The 6,563-nt window shown below is 43.5% G+C and overlaps 9 non-coding genes across 9 annotated transcripts; all 9 read right to left on the minus strand.

Annotated features, from left to right (window-relative positions):
- Positions 1–3,045: 3,045 nt before the first annotated feature.
- On the minus strand, positions 3,046–3,122 carry LOC121137334. The gene has a single exon (XR_005874588.1). It is a non-coding gene; the product is annotated as a small nucleolar RNA SNORD81 (small nucleolar RNA).
- A 190-nt stretch (positions 3,123–3,312) lies between these two features.
- LOC121137342 lies at positions 3,313–3,390 on the minus strand. The gene has a single exon (XR_005874596.1). It is a non-coding gene; the product is annotated as a small nucleolar RNA SNORD47 (small nucleolar RNA).
- Positions 3,391–3,752: 362 nt separating this feature from the next.
- LOC121137345 lies at positions 3,753–3,835 on the minus strand. The gene has a single exon (XR_005874599.1). It is a non-coding gene; the product is annotated as a small nucleolar RNA snR60/Z15/Z230/Z193/J17 (small nucleolar RNA).
- Positions 3,836–4,006: 171 nt separating this feature from the next.
- Positions 4,007–4,090, minus strand: LOC121137335. The gene has a single exon (XR_005874589.1). It is a non-coding gene; the product is annotated as a small nucleolar RNA SNORD79 (small nucleolar RNA).
- A 394-nt stretch (positions 4,091–4,484) lies between these two features.
- On the minus strand, positions 4,485–4,553 carry LOC121137360. The gene has a single exon (XR_005874613.1). It is a non-coding gene; the product is annotated as a small nucleolar RNA SNORD78 (small nucleolar RNA).
- A 212-nt stretch (positions 4,554–4,765) lies between these two features.
- Positions 4,766–4,826, minus strand: LOC121137344. Its single transcript, XR_005874598.1, has one exon. It is a non-coding gene; the product is annotated as a small nucleolar RNA SNORD44 (small nucleolar RNA).
- A 725-nt stretch (positions 4,827–5,551) lies between these two features.
- On the minus strand, positions 5,552–5,633 carry LOC121137333. Its single transcript, XR_005874587.1, has one exon. It is a non-coding gene; the product is annotated as a small nucleolar RNA SNORD24 (small nucleolar RNA).
- Positions 5,634–5,781: 148 nt separating this feature from the next.
- LOC121137364 lies at positions 5,782–5,843 on the minus strand. Its single transcript, XR_005874618.1, has one exon. It is a non-coding gene; the product is annotated as a small nucleolar RNA SNORD75 (small nucleolar RNA).
- A 380-nt stretch (positions 5,844–6,223) lies between these two features.
- On the minus strand, positions 6,224–6,303 carry LOC121137343. The gene has a single exon (XR_005874597.1). It is a non-coding gene; the product is annotated as a small nucleolar RNA SNORD74 (small nucleolar RNA).
- Between the last annotated feature and the right edge of the window lie 260 nt (positions 6,304–6,563).

The raw sequence follows: 6,563 nt of genomic DNA on the forward strand, positions 1-6,563 counted from the left end.
CTGGTCTACAAGAGCTAGTTCCAGAACAGCCTCCAAAGCCACAGAGAAACCTTGTCTCGAAAAAAATGGGAAAAAAAAAAAAGTATGTGCCAAGCTGGGCGTTGGTGGTGCATGCCTTTAATCCCAGCACTAGGGAGGCAGAGGCAGGCAGATGTCTGTGAGTTTGGGACTGACCTGGTCTACACAGTAAGTCCCAAGCCAGCCAAGGCAACACAATGAAACTGTTTCCAAAAAGACCACAGGCAAGCAAGATGGCTCACCGGGTAACGGTATTTGCCTTCAGATCTGAAGACCTGGATTTGATATGTGGACTCCACATGGTGAAAGAACAGGCTCCTCTAAGTTGTTCTCTGAGCTCTACTCACATGTATACATAACACACAAATAAATGGAAAAAGGATCTAAAAATATGGGCTGGCTGGGGAGATGGCTAATCAGTAAGATGAGCTTAAGAATAGGAAATGTAGTTCAGATCTCCATGACCCAGATGTGATGAGAAACATCAACAATACGAGCACTGAAGAGACAGGCAGATTCCCAAAGCTCCAAGCCAGTCAGAGTAACTGAAAAGTTCCTAGTTCACTGTGACTAGACCTGTATCATTAAGATAGAAATCAAGGAACACACCCAACATCAATCAACCTGTGACACACACACACACACACACACACAACTTCTGAAGATTACTGGGATTTCAAGTTCTGTTGATATAAACAGTAAAATAAACACCTGTAGGCATTCCATGGTAACCTGCAGGCCATTCCTCCAAATCCAGCCTCCCAGTCTCACCTCTAGCTCTGTAACAGACCTCCTGCTCAGCTTCTCCCTCCCCTCCCCCTCTCCTGTGGATCACACAGATTTTCCCCTTCTAACCCCCACCCCCACTCTGTGGGAACTCTGACCACTCCAGACAGGGAAGCTAACTGTAGATCTTTATCTCTCAGCTTCAACAAAATCATTCCCCAACTTATCCCCAGCTCAGACCATCTGCTGCAGCCTACACACAGAGATTTTTACCCCTCAAAACTTGCCAACTCATTGCTTTGTTCCAACTGAGAACCCATAGGCCAGAGAAGCAGGTGGGCAAGTGTTGGAAGTCATTATCACTTATTACATTAGTAGCAATTAATATTCTAGGTACCAACTCACGAATATGTTCCTACGAATTTGGCTGTATGTGAAATATATAGAGTGCTTTGTGTTCTCAAATAGGCCCCAGAGAAAGGAATTCCTTCTCACAGGGTTATCAATAGTTGCAGCCTCTGGATCTCACACTACAGGGGAAAGTTTGCCCCTGATACAGAGCTTTCATGTTGCTAGTCACATCCAGGGGAGAGATGTGAGTCTTCTGCTTTTCTCAAGTCCTACCTGGCTGAGAGATGCATGCCCTATTGTCCGCGTGTTCTTAAATGTTGCCTGTGGGTATAAAAACTAGAAGCCATGTGGAATAGGAGAGACCTCAGGAGAACTTATAAGGAATTTTTAGAGAGCTTTTGAGAGAGAACTTAGGGAAAACATTTTGGAGCCATGAGAGCAACATGTGTGGGCCAGTTTATTTCCCTCCCCCTCGCTTTAGAAAAGCCTACCCTGTCCAGTCCCTAGCCTGGACCCTGACAGAGCTGAGGCTGGAACTTGAATGCTCGTCATGCATCCTTCACCTCTTCAAATCAATCTAGTTTCAGTCCCAGCCAAGTCAGACTACCTACTCCAGTTTCTGTCCCCTTCCCAGGGGACTACGCAGAGCCCGGTGGAGCACCCAGGTCCCATAACCCTATCCATCCCACCCCCATCCTCCAAAGTCATTACATATATATATATATATATATATATATATATACACCCTGGTTTCGGTTTGTTTTGGAGACAGGGTTCCTCTGTGTACTTTTGGAGCCCTCACAGAACATGTGTGGACCATTTACTTCCTGCCTCTCTGCCTCCCAGTCCTGGGATTAAAGGCGTGCACCATCACCACCCAGCCTAGGTTTTTGAGACCTTCCCTGTGTGTAGCTTTGGCTTTCTAGAATTCTCTGTAGAGCAGCCTGCTTGTCTCAGCGATTAAAGGTATGCACTCAGCCACCTAATAAAGCAGCATGACCTTAATTCACCTCCAAAATCAGCCTGAAGACTACCGGTTTCTCAAGGAACCCCAACTGGCCTTACTCCTGCTTGCCTCCACTTCTGGCATGCTCAAATTTTAAACGGCTCCAGGGACTAAACACTAGACATTGCTATATATGGAATACCTCCTAAAATTTGTTTGGATTGCAGACATGCCCAACTCCTTACATTTGAGGAATGAAGTATTCAGGCAGCCTCAGCTGAACAAGCTTGAAACCATACCAGGTGGTGAAGAAAACCAGGAAGGGCTCTCATGCTCACACCCCAGCATTCAAGTGTTGCAGTTAACATTTCACTGTAGATCCTGTGCACACTAGACCCTTTAGCAACCCATTTGTTTCCACCATCCCCACGAACTAAGTTGTTTCTAGCTGTACCATGGTGGCATATTGCCACTCAGGAGGCAGAGTAAAGCAGAGTTCTGGCAGCCTGGTGACTCAATATGTATTCTAAGACAGTGGCGATACTGTATACAGTGGTTTTCCAGTTTGTGTTTAGAACCCTTAACAATGCCATTGTGTCCTGGTCAATTTCTCATTGCCTGTAACAGCTATTGAGAACCATAAGGTAACACCCGAGATTGAGAATTCTCCAGTCCAATGTTCATCTGTAACACATGTCCTTGAAATTCTAGGGAGCTAACCAACGACTGAACACAGCATCTTACAAAGGTCTAGCTGGGGATGATGACCTTCTATGGACTTAAACCCATGCCTGAGCAGTCTGTTGTAAATACCACACTCAGTCCTCTGCTATTAGAAAGCAACATGCACTTTATTCAATTCCATTATATTTATTTTGGTAACATTCTTATGAAGGGGTTACACCTGAAGTTATCTTCTCCCTGAGCCTCCATCCAGTCACCTGCAACAGAGGTACCTGATTAGGCACATTTCTACATTCCAATGTAAATTGTAACCAGTTACACAGAATATCAGATCTTTTACTGTCATCAAGTAATCAGTGAGAGAGTTCAAGTTGTGGTGAGATCATCACATATTCTGGAGGTTTCATATATTCTTTGTCCCCATGCTATCCTCACGGTTACTATTTCCGATTCTCACCTTTTCAATGAGATGAAAATGACAGTAGATTGCCTGTCCATTTCTGCCACAGGAGCTCTAAAAGACAAAAAAAACAAATGTCTATCTTGCGTAGACAAATTGTAGTTTACATGTTACATGTTACTATAGTAACCTCAGAAATAAAATGGAACGGTTTTAAAGGTGATATCACTATGTATCATTTGGCAGAATCATCACATCACCGGTTACTGGCAAAAATTAAGTTTTTACAAAAAAAGCAAACTTACCTTGAGATTCAAAATGAGGGATCTGTTTGAAGGTAAGAAAAAATTATTAGCCCAGAATTTTCTTAACCACTCAGTGCATTTTACACTATTCTTTGGACAATAGTCTAGATGAACTTTCTAACTATTCTTTTGCCAAGAGGCCTGAGATCTTATGGTTACAACCCCATGTAGGTAGGAATCTACACTCAGTAATAGCCAGGACTTTAACGAGCTAGTATGAAGCCACGTCTAAAGCTAAGGCTTCAAAAGTGCTTGTCTTACCAATCACAAATACCTAACTTCCACATTATACTAGCAAAACTAGCATTTAAATCTTTACAGCCAGATACATCAGATAGGAGCGAAAGACTTTAGGATTGTTCATCAGGTTAAGTCTGCTGAACTATGTTATCATCACAGTATCGGCATTTATTGGGGAATTGTCAAATTAAACACTTTCATACATGCAGTCAAGACACTTACCATTGTGGAAGGTAGATGTGCCTTCATTTAACTGGAGCCATGCTGATACCTACAGAAATTTAGTTTTATTTAGTTTCACAGACATTTGTAAAAGACTTATACAAATTCGCTAACTACTGTTTCAGCTTAAGAATTAATCTTCAATCTTATTCAGAGAGATTCCCATCTGTTTAACTTTATACATCATCACTAACAGTAGCATGTATTCCTAAACCGTTATATCTACAAAAGTGCTTCCTTACCTTCATTTAAAATGCCAATTTGGAGCACTGGCTGCTCTTCCAGTGGTCCAGGGTTCTCAGTAACCACATGGTAACTCCATCATGGGATCTGATGCCCTCTTCTGGTATGAAGCAGAATTCATACCTAAAAAAGGGTAGCTTTTTAAAATTTAACGCTGTACTAAGAATTAGCTGTTGCATAATACTGCAAATGACCCTACCCATTAGCATAAACTAAGCGCCCAGTAACTGGCTTCTTACCAAAGCAAGCCATCCAAATGAAAACATGCAACCAGTAACTAGAATTAAAAAAAACACCTCTTAGAAACATGCTAGCATCATTCAATTATTCTTAGTTGCCTGTCACAGGGTTCTTCAGTGTTCAATTTGCTGTCTACAAGTTATTTTCAGGTCAGACATTTGGATCAGCATCATTACAAAAACCCTGACTAGAATGGTCCCAAGCAAACATGAGACAATACACACCAGGTATGAAAACTACATGCATGGCATGCCTCTTTAAACAAATTGGCCAGTGTTTCCAATACTTACTTAAATGACAAGTTGTCCAGACAATTTGAACACCTAAAAAAATTCAGAATTTCAGCAGTCTAAAGATACAATTTTGTCCCCCCAAAACCTAACCAAGCCCGTATCAGATAGAGCTAATTAAGACCTTCATGTTAGTCAGCATTTGCTTGTCATCATGCAGGCCCAATTCAAAGACAACACATAGCATAGCAAGAGTTCTTACTACGCAAAACCCATACCAAGCCATGTTTGCCCACTATCTACAATTCCTGTAACTCTACTCACATTGTATCTTCAAGTTGCCAGTAACAGCACCTGCAATTCCAAACAGGTAGGAGTTAAATCACCAGAAAACTGCCACAAAATGGTGAATCCCTACATGATTAAGTCTAGCCATGCTACTACCCTTTTAGAGACAGCTCTGGCCATCCGGGAACTCACTTTGTAGTGCTGTCTCCCAAGATTAGTGTGCCAACATGAGGAAAGGGCACTATTTTAATGACAACCTCTATCAACCTTACATGGGCTGACTGAGCACTTTGCCAGATCTAGGCCCAGAGTAAAACTCAGGCCCATCACCCACCATTACGGCACTGGGTAAGACCTATGTGGAGATAACTAGTTCTCACAAATGCAAAGACCCTCTTCAGACCAGCAACGACCTGCTTGGCCCTGGACCTCCCACCCGTTTGTCCTCTCAAAGTGCTCCATTCAAGTGTCTGTCTACATTAGATCATTTTGGCCAGGGGACCCCCAATTTGCTCATTTGCCAGCCTTTCCTTTGGGTTATCACTACCAAAATGCTTCTTACCCATTGTTAATCCGAGTTCTTCCATAGGTCCTGGAAAAATAAAAGCTTAATGTAAACTCTGTTTATCATAGAAGAGACTGTCTAACCAATGCCGCATGCCTCAGTTACAATTATGGTGGTTTATGGTTTTCGTCACCCCACTGTCAAGAGTAGCAAATAAGCTGTCATCATTGTGGCACTGGTCTTTTGGACTTTCCTGCCACTGCACATTTCTGTTCTTACCTCTCCCTCTTCATCCATCTTTGTGTCCCAACTAGAAGAAAAAGAAAGATGTCCATGAGACCCCCCCTCTTCATAGGGTTTTCCCTTCTGTCTCCCAGAACTAAAGCCTCAGAACAGTGTTTTTCAGAAATCCCTTCTGTCCACTACTCTCATACCATCATGGGCTTTGGCAGTGTTTTAAGATAGCCTCCCGCCTCTCGTCAGGTCTTACCTGTCTGTGGGATGCCACCAAGAGCACCAGAGCGGTCCACAGCAGCATGCCTAAAAGAAATTTGATAATTTAGTTGTCTTTCAACTACCAGTTTTACTCCCACAAAAAAAGCCCCCATATACTAAAGCAGGCAATTTATTAATTTAGTAAATTCCTTCCATAGCCATTTTTCATGGCTCAGCTGGAGGACACTCAAAGGCCTACTGAGGCAGTGTTGGCGAACGCCTTCAACCTCGTGATCTCGAAAAATCAGCCCGTAGGACTGCGCGTTCCTCATCCCCACGCGCGAAAAAAAAGCCAACCACTACAAAAGGCCTCTCGCGGTGACTCAGCACGCTCCGCCATCAGAGCCGTTGGTATTCATCAACATAGTCAGTTGTCCCTACCAACATAGCCTTCATCATAGCGAGAACACGGGTGCCGAGTTTCCTACGGAGACTCTTCGATTTAACAAAAAAAAAACACGTAGGTCAAGCATGCACACACAGCGCCAAGCTCCCGGAATCTCCTGCCTATGGGCCTTACAAGCTCACAACTGAGACTGCGCCATTTGACGTGGCTTCGCCTGAAAACCACTCGCCGACAAGGCCTAAAACTGCCAGAACACAAGGGACACCTACCTGCACCGCGTCGTCTCGCAGCTCCGAAAGGCCGATATGGCGGGTGAGTCCGGTA

This window comes from Mesocricetus auratus, unplaced genomic scaffold (genome assembly GCF_017639785.1).
Source record: "Mesocricetus auratus isolate SY011 unplaced genomic scaffold, BCM_Maur_2.0 Super-Scaffold_100676, whole genome shotgun sequence".
Lineage (NCBI taxonomy): Eukaryota > Metazoa > Chordata > Mammalia > Rodentia > Cricetidae > Mesocricetus > Mesocricetus auratus.